Source organism: Bos javanicus, chromosome 4, assembly GCF_032452875.1.
Source record: "Bos javanicus breed banteng chromosome 4, ARS-OSU_banteng_1.0, whole genome shotgun sequence".
In the NCBI taxonomy this organism is placed as follows: domain Eukaryota; kingdom Metazoa; phylum Chordata; class Mammalia; order Artiodactyla; family Bovidae; genus Bos; species Bos javanicus.
In genome coordinates, this window is record NC_083871.1 from 104898499 (window position 1) to 104911544 (window position 13046).

The 13046-nt window shown below is 39.8% G+C and overlaps 1 long non-coding RNA gene across 1 annotated transcript; it reads left to right on the forward strand.

Annotated features, from left to right (window-relative positions):
* Positions 1 to 88: 88 nt before the first annotated feature.
* LOC133246500 (uncharacterized) lies at positions 89 to 4065 on the forward strand. The gene is made up of 2 exons (XR_009736059.1): positions 89 to 830; positions 3425 to 4065. It is a non-coding gene; the product is annotated as an uncharacterized LOC133246500 (long non-coding RNA).
* Positions 4066 to 13046: the final 8981 nt, after the last annotated feature.

A 13046-nucleotide genomic window follows, 5' to 3' on the forward strand; every position in this document is an offset into this window, starting at 1 on the left:
CCTCATAAAATTATTATGAGGATTAAATTGTTTGATATAGTGAAGTATTTAATAACAGCCTCAACACAGTCAGTGCTATACATTTGTATATAAAATAAAAGATACTTTATTTGTCAATTTTTAGTTCCAATTCCAAGAGCATAAGTTTCCATTTTGTAATATATATGGTGAGTGATTGACATTGAACTTGGATGAACTGTGGGCAAGTTATGTCGTTATAAACAGAGCTTAAAAACTTAGGGAAGAGAAACATGAAGACCAATATATATAGGTATATGTTAATAATTATGGGCTTCCCTGGTGGCTCAGAGGTTAAAGCGTCTGCCTGGAATGCAGGAGACCGGGGTTCGATCCCTGGGTCGGGAAGATCCCCTGGAGAAGGAAATGGCAACCCACTCCAGTACTCTTGCCTGGAGAATCCCATGGAGGGAGGAGCCTGGTGGGCTACAGTCCATGGGGTCTCAAAGAGTCGGACATGACTGAGCGACTTCACTTTCACTTTCTTTCATTAATAATTACGAAATACTACATATCAACTGCTGATTTAAATATTAAACATGAATTATCTCATTTAATTCTACCACAATCCTTTGAGGTCAGAGCTGTTTTATCCTTATGTTACAGATAGAAATGAGGCACAGAGAGACTGTGTAACTTGCCTTGGGTCACAGAGTGGAGCTGGGTTAACTCTGAATCTGTCTCCGCAGCCCTTCGTGTCACTCTGGTGCCCAGTTCCCTTCCCAGTGAGATGGACAAAATGGTGCTCTGCAGGTCATGGGCTTAGGCCAGTGATCTTCACACGCTGAGTCACTCACCCTCGTGAGATACAAGTAAGTTTAAAGTAAGTTTAAGGCCGGCAATTTAAAGCACAGGATCAGTCTTCTTCGTAGCTTAATGCTAGTCCAAACATTCAGATAACATAAAATAGGTTTATCCCCCATAAAATTTATTTGTCTGTTTATCCCAAGATGTGTTTATACGAAAATGAGCATGTGATAAATGTAGGCAGTCCTGGGTCTTGCTAGTAATACAAAAATAAACACGTTAACAAATAAATTTGAAAGTGTGATTGACCCTTGAATAATGTGGAGGCTAGAAGTGCGACCCTCCTCACAGTGGATAATCCATGTGTAAGTTTATGGTTGGCCCTCCAAATCCCCAATTCCTTATTCTTGGATTCGGTCAGCCTTGTACTGTGTGGTACTGTGGTACACATTTACTGAAAAGAATCTTTGTATGTACGAAGAACTCGTGTTGTTCACGGGTTGAATTCACTAAAAGCTGGCTTAATGAAAAAATGTGGTCACCAGTTCAGACAGAATGCTTCCCTGTCAGCAGGATTTCTCTGACAATTGCATTAATAGTTAAATTTCTGAGCACAGAGAAGCAACAGATCCTCAAGAGATGTTAGGATGTTTTTCCTGGGAAAGCCATGGAACAGCTACTCTTTGCCACAGTTCCTGGAACCCTTGTGTTCGCCAAAGCCCTGGACCTTCCCTTGCTTTCCAAACAGGAGAGCCTTATACTGAAAGTATGGTTGTTTAGGACCCAGCTTTCCCTGATAGCAGCCACAGGTTACTTCAGTATTAAACACCCATAGGCGGCAGTGACTGTTCTGGTCACCCATCACACATTTGCTCTTCCTCCTGGTCAGAACATCCTGAATTTCCTCTGGTGAATCTTTTCTCTGTGACTCAACCCTATGGATTGTGGATTGGGTGGGGCTCCCTTCTGGCCCCAGAGGTGGCACATATGAACAATGCCTGACTAATCAGGAGTGGACAGTGACCCAAGTTGATCCAATCAGTGTGATTCCAGGACTCATGAAGGAGGTTAAAAAATGGCACTGTCTTCTCGGCTGGAAGACACCTGGGAGGATGGGAACCCAGATGCCAAGTGGAGAACGAGAATGAACAACAGTGAGAACAGGGCCGAGAGGGAAGGAAGCTGTCATCCTGATAACACCATTTGGGTTCCAGGCTCATGTCATGCCCGAAAACCATCCTGAAACTTTTCAATAACAAACCAAAAACTCTTTGCTGGTACCAGTTTGAGTTGAGTCTCTGTTACCTGCAACAGGAAAAGTCTTAACTGACATAGCGAAAAGAAACTATGGAGCTTTGTATTACTCACAGTAGCTTGTACCACTTAAAAAAAATATTTTAAAAATCTATATCTACTCTTACCTATTTCTTTTTCTCTTTAAAATAGAGTAAAACATTTTTTTTTTTTTGAGATCTCCTAGAGACCTTCATGGATCCCTAGTTATTAATTACCATTGTAACATATTGGAGAAGGAAATGGCAATCCACTCTAGTATTCTTGCCTGGGAAATCCCGTGGACAGAGGAGCCTGGTGGGCTACAGGGGTGGCAGAAGAATCAGAGGCAACTTGAGCCTAAGCAACAGCAACAGATTGTAGCATATAATTCCTTCCTAAATGAAGCACAGTACATATGAGAATGCATGTGTGCACAGTGACACGTCAAAGACTGAAGAGGCTACTGTGGGATTTGGATGCTTGGCTCATGCACAGCCATGTGGGGCACAGGATTCTGAAAAATTAACGTTTTAGCAAAGTTATCTATTACTACAGGATGCAGACTTTAGGATCGTTAGTCTACTGAAACTTCAATGCTAAATCCACAATTTCAAGGATCAACTATATTGGCTTACTGTGTTAATTTATCCTACTGTGATTTTTTCCTTTCCCTTCCATTTCATTAAGTCAGACTTTTCCGACATCCATGCTCCAGAGTAAATTCTGGGTCCAAATGTATTTGCTAGCCACTAAAGCAAAATGAAAATATTGGAAATGTTCCAGCTCGTTTTTTAGTTAAAAAAATTTTAAACCTTTCCCTAAAGTCCACAGTTTACTGACCTTTACATTGTAGATTTTCTGTACTTACTGATACAGGAAAAGCAGAGGCATTTAAATGAGTTTCACTTTAAGAGAAGCTGGTATTTGAGAAGTAATATTTATGAAATAACTATTTGAAGGAATGATTATTTGCGTAAAAGGTGTTTTTCATTTTAAACAAAATCTCTTCTATGTTTCCCATTAATATTCACCCTATTTGTCTCAAGGACTGAGCAACTGAATTGAACCGATAAAACTGTGCTTAGAATTCTGGAATTTCAGAACAGGAAAAATGCTTGCTTGATGATAATTTTTTATTTGTAGAAGTTGCAGAAAGCAACAAGTTAAATAATTTGTCCAGTTAATGATTGGTTGATTAGTGGTAGATGAGAATGTGTTGCCAGTAGACCCACATTATTTTAAAAAATTTAAAAATTTATTTATTAGTTTTTGGCTGTGCTGAATCGTCATTGCAGTGTGGGTTTTCCTCTAGCTGTGGCAGGTGGGGGCTATTCTCTAGTTGCGCTGTTTGGGGTTTTCATTGCGGTGGCTTCTCTTGTTGCAGATCATGGATTCCAGGGTGCACCGGCTTCAGAAGTTGTGATACCTGGGGTCAGTAGTTGTGTATCCTGGACTCTAGAGCACAGGCTTGATAACTGTGAGGCTTAGTTGCTCCGCGACATGTGGGATCTTCCTGGATTGGGCATCAAACCTGCATCTCCTGCATTGCCAGGCGGATTCTTTACCACTGAGCCACCAGGGAAGCCTGACCCGCTTTCGTCTTAAAAGAAGTTCGTCAGGAACCCTCCCTCTGCAACCTGCTCCCACCCCTTACCCAGCCAAAGACGTTCTTAGAAGGAAAAATGATATAGTTCTGAAACTTTAGGTTTCATAAAGAAAGGAAGAGCATTAGAGAAGGAATAAATAATGGTAATATAAGTCTTTTTTTTAAATTTCAGTTGATCCAACAGATATTAGTTTGCTCAAAATAATAATAGAACCAAGGTATTTGGTGCTTGTAGGTTATGCACAGTGAAATGAATGACAGTGATGTTATCAGAGATGAGAGGAAGGGATTGGGAATACCCTGTTATAAAGTACTTGCATTACCCATGAGGTTGTATAGTTGTATTTGAAAAGGACTTGGATGAATAAATGTATAGGACAGCTGCTAAAAGAATAAATTAAATAAAAAAGTGTAACTAATATCCTAAGAGAGTACAAAAAATGGGATTATATAAAATGCTCAATTAAAACAAAAAGAAAAAGATTAAAAAAATACGAGAGGAAAAAAAAGAAACAAGAAGGGCAATGAATAGAAAAGAGTAACAACTATGGCAAATACTAATTTGATTATATCAATAATCACTTTAAATGTCAATGGTCTAAATACACCAACTGAAAAAAACAGAGATTGTGTGTCTGAGTGGATTAAAAAAAAAAAGCTCTTATATTTTGTTTATAAGAAGCTCATTTTAAACATAGGCTGGATAGATTAAAAGTAAAGATAGATAGGTTAAAAGTAAAGAGATGGAGAAAGACATACCACGATAACACCAATCAAAAGAAAGCTGAGGTAGTAGTATTAATTTCAGACAAAGCAGAGCAAGGAAATATTAATATTATTAACATTAGTTTGTATCAATAAATTATTAATTTATATTAAAATTAATAACATTAATTTCAGAGCAAGGAAAATTAACACAGATAAAGAGAGGAGAGGTATTACATAATGATAAAGAGCTCAATTCTCTAAGAATTCATAATTCTTAATGTGTATGTACCCAACAGCAAAGTATCAAAATACGTGAGGCAAAAATTGATTAAGCTGAAGGGAGAAGCAGAACTTTAGAAATTCTTTCAGACCTTCTGAAAGAAGTTCTTTTTTCGGAAGCTGAAAGGAGAAATAGAACTCACTATTACAGTTGGAGACATTAACATCCTTCTCTCAGTAATTGGTAGAAATTTAGAAAGGACACAGCCGAAGTGAATGGCACCATCAATCAATATGATATAATTGATTTTATAGACTAATTCCCCCGACAGAATAATAAAGTGTTTCCTTTCTTTCACACAGAGCATTCACTGAGATAGACTGCATGCTGGGTCCCAGAATGCACCTTAACAAATAAAAAAAAAAATAGACCTCACACTATGCATGCTATCAGTTCACAGTGGAATCAAACTGGAAATCAACAGAAAATAGCTGAAAAATCCTGAAACGCTTGGAGGTTAAACAACACAATTCTCAGTAACGTATAAGCTAAAGAACTCTTAAATTCTAACTTATTTTTAACTAAATGAAAGTGAAAATACAATTTTCCAAAATTTGTTGTATACAGTAAAAGCACTGCTTAGAGGAAAATCTATAGCATTGAATGCATATATTAGAAAAAAATTAATCTAAAATTAATCATTTAAGTTTCCATCTTTGTTGTTGTTGTTCAGTCACTAAATCGTGTCTGTCTCTTTGCAACCGCGTGGACGGCAGCACACCAGGTTCCTCTGTCTTCCACTTTCTCCTGGAGTTTGCTCAGATTTGTGCCCACTGAGTCAGTGATGCTATCTAACCATCTTGTCTTCTGTCACCCCCTTCTCCTTTTGTCTTCAGTCTTCCATCTTAGGAAACTAGACAAAGGAGGAAGAATAAAGTAAGCAGAAGAAAAGGTAATAAAAATTAAAGCAGAAATCAATAAAATTATAAACAGGAATGATGACATTAAAAGACGGTTGTTTAAAAAGATTAATGAAATTGATAAGTGTCCAGCTAAGGTAACTAAGAAAAAGAGAAGACAGAAATTACTGATACTAGAAATGAAAGAAGGGCCATCACTACTGATCCTATAGATATTAAAAGGAGAATAAAGGAATATTATGAGTAGAAAAGAGTAACAACTATGGCAAATACTAATTTGATTGTATCAATAATCACTTTAATGTGACTATTGCTATACAAGTTCATACGAGAAGAGAGAATTTGGATTTGCCTACATTTATTAAACAAAATACCATAACATTTATTGAACCAATAACCTTCTAAACAGAAAGTTTAGACAAACCTAGACAGCATATTAAAAAGCAGAGACAAAAGTTATGGATTTTCCAGTAGTCATGTATAGCTGTGAGAGTTGGACCATAAAGAAGCTGAGCACTGAAGAATTGATGTTTTGAAATTGTGATGCTGGAGAAGACTATTGAGAGTTGCTTGGACTCCTTGGAGATGAAATCAATCAATCCTAAAGGAAACCAACCCTGAATACTCATTGGAAGGACTGATGCTGCAGCTGCAGCTCCAATACGATGGCCACCTAATGTGAAGAGTCGACTCCTTAGAAAAGACCCTGATGCTGGGAAAGATTGAGGTCAGGAGGAGAAGGAGGCAAGAGAGGATACAATGATTGGATGGCATCACCAACTCAATGACATGAGTTTGAGCGAACTCCAGCAGATAGTGCAGGGCAAAAGAGATTGACTTGCTGCAGTCCATGGGGCTTCAAAAAATCAGAATAACTTAGTGACTGAACAACAACAAATAGCTAGATTTAAATCCCTGCCCCATCGTCTACCAGCTGGATGAAGTTGGGCAAGTTACTCTCTTAGTGGCTCCCTCCCTTCAGCCTGATAAAAGTAGATTATATAAAGTAGATGTATTATGTAAAGTTGATTGTATTTTGAGCCAAATAATGCTCAGAATTCTCCAAGCCAGGCTTCAGCAGTACTCTAAGAACTTCCAGATGTTCAAGCTGGATTTAGAGAAGACAGAAGAACCAGAGATCAAATTGCAACATCCATTGGATCATTGAAAAAGCAAGAGAGTTCCAGAAAAACATCTACTTCTGCTTTATTGACTATGCTAAAGCCTTTGACTATGTGGATCACAACAAACTGGAAAATTCTACAAGAGATGGGAATACCAGACCACTTTACCTGCCTCCTGAGAAACCTGTATACAGATCAAGAAGCAACAGTTAGAACCTGACATGGAACAACGGACTGGTTCCAAATTGGGAAAGGAGTGCACCAGTTCAGTTCAGTTCAGTCGCTCAGTCGTGTCCAACTCTTTGCAACCTCATGGACTGCAGCATGCCATGCCTCCCTGTCCATCACCAACTCCCGGAGTTTACTCAAACTCATTTCCATTGAGTTGGTGATGCCATCCAACCATCTCATCCTCTGTCATCCCCTGAGAACTCCCGCCTTCAATCTTTCTCAGCATCAGGGTCTTTTCCAATGAGTCAGTTCTTTGGATCAGGTGGCCAAAGTATTGGAGTTTCAGCTTCAACATTAGTCCTTCCAATGGATATTCAGGACTGATTTCCTTAAGGATGGGCTGGTTGGATCTCTTTGCAGTCCAAGGGACTCACAAGAATCTTCAGCACCACAGTTCAAAAGCATCAATTCTTTGGTGTTCAGCTTTCTTTATGGTCCAACTCTCACATACATACATGACTACTGGAAAAACCATAGCCTTGACTAGATGGACCTTTGTTGGCAAAGTAATGTCTCTGCTTTTTAACATGCTGTCTAGGTTGGTCATAACTTTTCTTCCAAGGAGTAAGCATCTTTTAATTTCGTGGCTGCAGTCACCATCTGCAGTGATTTTGGAGCCCCCCAAAATAAATTCTCTCACTGTTTCCACTGTTTACCCATCTATTTTCCATGAAGTGATGGGACTGGATGCCATGATCTTTGTTTTCTGAATGTTGAGCATTAAGCCAACTTTTTCACTCTCCTCTTTCACTTTCATCAAGAGGCTCTTTAGTTCTTCTTCACTTTCTGCCATAAGGGTGGTGTCATCTGCATATCTGAGGTTATTGATATTTCTTCCAGTAATCTTGATTCCAACCTGTGCTTCATCCTGCCCTGCGTTTCTCATGATGTACTCTGCATAGAAGTTAAATAAGCACAGTGATAATATACAGCCTTGACATACTCCTTTCCCTATTTGGAACCAGTCTGTTGTTCCATGTCCAGTTCTAACTATTGCTTCCTGACCTGCATACAGATTTATCAAGAAGCAGGTCAGGTGGTCTGATATTCCCATCTCTTTCAGAATTTTCCACAGTCACCCTGCTTATTTAACATACATGCAGAAGAGTATATCGTGTGAAATGCCAGGCTGGATAAAGCACAAGTTGGATTCAAGATTGCTGGGAGAAATATCAATAACCTCAGATATTCAGGTGACACCACCCTTATGGCAGAAACTGAAGAGGAACTAAAGAGCTTCTTGATGAAAGTGAAAGAGGAGAGTGAAAAAGCTGGCTTAAAACTCAACATTCAAAAAACAAAGATCCCATCACTTCATGGCAAATAGATTGGGAAACTATGGAACAGAAACTGAGAAACAGAATTATCTCTAAAGAGAATACTCTTAATTTTGGATGTCGATGACTCTTTGATTGATTTTGTACTTTTTGAATGAATTTGTCATTTTGGAACCTAGGGAAGCCTACCTGCAAGAGGAATTAATCTTGTTGCAGATAATACTTCAGTGTAAATATTTGAACTTTCATTTTTGAGTGCGTATCCAGTAATACCCTTAAAGTAGATTCTTTGTGAGCACTTTACACTTGCACGGTCCTCTGGTTGCTGTCCACGGGGTACCACTGAGATCAACTGTAGTGGGGCTAAATGACCGAAGACGCTCTGGGTAGAGGATTTTTATTACCTTCTAGGAGGGGGCTCTTCCCTGTGGGCTTAGCTGCTTGCGCAAATGAAATGGTAAACGTGAAAAGGCTTTTTATAAAAGAACAGCTTTCTACATCTGTGTGATCTACTACAGGCTGCAGCTGTGTGAACACCCTGTAATGCAATATCCTAGGCAGTACTTTCAAGTCTTTTTTTCTTTTCTTTCTTTTTTAGAATTTATGTATTTATTTGTTTTTTGCTGTGCTGGGTTTTCACTGCGGCCAGCAGGGGCTTCTCACTGCGGTTACTTCTCTTGTTGTGGTGCACAAGCTTAGTTGCTCCATGGCATGTGGAATCCTCCTGAAGCAGGGATCGAACCCATGTCCCCTGCATTGGCAGGGAGAGTCTTAACCATCAGACCACCAGGGAGGTCCCTACCTTCATGTCTTGCATGGGCATTAGTTGGCCAGTGATTCCTTTTCCTGAACGGAGTACTTGCTAGCAAGCCCAGCATCTGTAGAAGGCGGTGGAGGAATGGAGAGTCCTATACCCCAGGTTCTCCGTGGTAAGACAAGCCCCTACCAACAAGCTGGAGTCTGGGTTTGCCTGGATAAGCCCTGGCCATGCTGCAGTAAGCCAGGTTGTGTTTGGGTGTCTGGCACCCTCCAGAGATGATACAAATTCCTCTCTTTCATGAGGTGGTTCCTCTTTGTGTTAGTCTTGGGTTGCCATAACAAAGCACTATAGACTGCTTGACTTAAACAACAGACATTTATTTCCTCACAGTTCTGGAGCCCAGGAAGTCTCAGATCAAAGTGCTGGTCAGTTAGGTTCCCAGTGAGTTCTCTCTGCCTGGCTTGTGGATGACTGTCTTCTCTCTGTGTCCTCAAATGGCCCTTTCTCTGTGATCAAAGGAAGAGAGAGAGAAAGTGAGATAGGGCTTCCTCCTTTTCCAGTCCGTCTGGGTTAGGGCGCCATCCTTATGGCTTTATTTAAACCTAGTTACTTCCTAAAGAACTTATCTCAAGATACAGTCACATTGAGGGTTATGAGTTCCTTTGAGTTGCTATGAAAACTATGGTGTCTTGGTCTGTTTGGTCTGCCCAAACAAAATGCCATTAGCTTGGGAGGCTTAAACAACAGAGCTTCAATATCTCACCATTCTAGAGGTTGGAGGTCTAAGATCAGAGTGCCGGCAGGGTTGGGTTCAAATGAGGGCTCTCTTCCTGGCTTGCAGATGGCTGCCTTCTCTGTGTCCTCACATGGCCAGAGAGAGAGGAAGCAAGCCATTTAGTGTCTAATCCCAACATGGGGGCCACACCCTTATGACCTCCCAAGGCCTCATTTCTGAATATTATCACATTGCAGGTTAAGACTTTCGAATTTTCTGGGGATACAAACATTCAGTCCAAAGCTGATAAAGTAGCAAATGATCAAGGACTTGCAGAATCTGGACTCTGAGATGTCAGGTCAGAGAGGAGAATAAGACACTGTCCTGACTCCTTAGTCAGGAGGTAAATGCCTGGATACTATCAGGATATTGCATTGACCAGATGACATCAGGGCATGCTTGTATTGGTCAAAATCTGCCTGGGAGAAGTGTGTCTACTTGTCCCATTTCTAGATCTTGTGGAATTGTTGTCCCCAGGAGGTCTAATCTCACACAAATCAAGTGTGCCATGATTTTTGGTGAATGTTTAGATCAGGTTTCCTATTCTTTTTATTTATAAAAAAGAAAATCCCAGGGCTTCTGGGGAGGAAGTACAGGGTCTGAGAAGTAGGTATCACACTGTTGAAAATATTGTGACTTTCTAAAATACTTCTGAAAGAGAAATTATCACACAAAAATATCTATTCTCACTAGTAGATTTTTACAGATGAACTTTAGAATTATTTTTCAATAACTATCTGGGTTCCAATAAAATCTCTTGAGATTTTGATTGGAATTGTGTTAAATCTATGAATAATTTCGTACAGCATGGACATTTTAACAGTACTGAGCTGTTTCATTCAGGAACATGGTATGTTTCTATATCTTTTTTGGGTCATTCATGTCTAGCAGTAAAATTGTTTTCTTCATATAAAGCCTTCACTTTCTTTGTAAATGTTATACTTAAGTATGTTATCTTTAAAAAAATTTTTTTTATTTTTGTTTTGGCTATTTCTCATGGCATGTAGGATCTTAGTTCCCTGTCTAGGGGTTGAACCCATGCCCCCTGCCGTGGAAGTTCAAAGTCATAACTACTGGACTTCCAGGGAATTTCTAGGGCGTTTTTTGTTTATTTGTTTGTTGTTGTTACTATGCATGGGATAGTTGTCCAGAATTTGTTCTAACAATTGCTATTATAATGTATTGATTCCTATGTGTTTTTCTTATATTAGGCCACCTTATTGAACTCTCTTATTAGTATTAACTGTTTTAAAGTTTTTTCTTTTGCGCTTTCAGTCATACTCTCCACATATAATAGTTTTACACTCTTCTTTCCGGTCGTTGTAAGTCTTATTTCTGTTGCCTGCCCTGTTCTTGATGTTCCACACCCCCCCACCCCCACCACCATTAAATAGTGATGGTAGAGAGTGCATATTTTTCTTGGTCTTGATTTTATAGCAATATCCACCTTGTGCCAGTCCATCGTAGCCTGTTTTCCCTCATATTTGTTCCTTGACTTTCCTTGCTCAGTTCTGCTGCAGGGGGCTGACATTTGTGGGTTGCATGTCCCAATGCTCCTGTGTCAACTGGTGTCCATCTGGGCTCGGCCAACAGGAGGCCCTAGGAAGGATTGATGAACAGAAGGTAGGGAGAAGGGCAGAGCATCTATCCCCTGTTTTCTTCCGCAGGTAATAACTGCAGCTGCTGCCGCCTCAATTTCATGGTTCTGGCTCTGCTGGACAGCTGTCTCCATGGTCCCGCTTCTGTTGGGTGAATCTGGTCCTTAAGCTCAGGAAAAATCTTTCTTTTTGTGTTCCTCCAGCTAGGCTGCCCTGTGTCCCCAGCAAGAGAGACACTGCCCTATAGATCCCTTGTTTTATTTTTATTATTTTTTGTGGCACTTGGGCTTCTCTAATTGTGGTGCATGGGCTTAGTTGCCCCTGGTGTATGGGATCTTAGTTCCCTGACCAGGGATTGACCCTGCACCCACTCCATTAGAAGGCTGATCCTTAACCCCTGGACCACCAGGGAAGTCCCTCGACCCCTGGTTTTAGAGGGCCCACATATCACAAACACACAAAATATCGGCTGAAGACCTCATGGTTGCTTTTATGTGTTGGGATCCAGTATCAGTACTGGCACAGGATGGCTTGCAGCCTTAAACGTCTATTTTTCTCATTAACACAGAACAGGCTCCAAGGAGATGCTTTCCTATACCTTTTGCTCTGTGTCCTCAAAGCAAAAGACCTGCATCTGAGTGCCTTTCAGTTGTGTGGGTTGAGTTGCTGGTGATATTGTTGGTGATAGATGCTGCTTTGAGTTGTTGAGAGGATCTGAGGGTGGAGGCACTTTGATAAAAGAAAAGATGAAATGATTAACTTGTCAAATTCTTCCTCCCAGGTAGATTTTTGAATAAGGAAGTATCATTTGCCAGCAGTGATGAGCATCCATTTTCTTGCTTCCCATTGTGTTCCAATTCGTGGTTCAGAGTTATATATGAATTAGGGCAGTGTTTTGAACAGTAGCATACAGTAACTAAAGAATGTTTTACAATATTATGCTCTTGCAGTTCATATTGCTGTTTTTAAAGTTCATTTGTTTCTATTTATCTTTCTGTGCCGGCTCTTCCTTGCTGTGCACAGCCTTTCTCTAGTTGTAGCAAGAAGTGGGTACTCTCTAGCTGCAGTGCACGGGCTTCTCATTGTGGTGGATCCTCTTGTTGCAGATCATGGGCTCTCGGGAGTGTGCGTGGGCTTCAGTGGTTGCAGCATGAGGGCTCAGTAGTTGTTGTTCATGGGCTTAGTTGTTCTGGGGCATGTGGGATCTTCCGGGACTAGGGATTGAACCTATGTCTGCTGCATTGGCAGACAGATTCTTCACCTGCTGGTCATATTGCTCTTAAACTACAAGTATATTTCTCTAGATCCAACCTGCATTTTGCCCTAAAATCCAGAAACATTCTTGATAACTTGTGTGGAACATGACTTGAATTTGTTTCTAGTGATGTGGCCTCAACTGAGCAAATAGTCATGAAGTTCTTTAGGGAAACTCAGAGATTATTTATGATATGTCTTGGATCTATCTGTAGATGAAATACATTTAAATTTGACTTTATAGCCACTTAAGACACGTAATGGAGATGTCGATTAAATGTTGTTAAAGCCATTAAATTTAATTTAGAAAGGATATAAGATATACTAGGAGAGCTAAATGAAATAATAGAAGGTCCTTAAATACAGAACAAAATATGGTCTTTGGTGGATAATGAAATTAATTTTGGATTTGTGCTATCCACAGTTTTTTGATATGAACTATTGCTTGCTATTTATAATATAAACAAAAGTATATCTAAGTTTGGAAATTTCTCAGAAGGATTAAAAATATTATAAAATTGTAAAGAAAATGG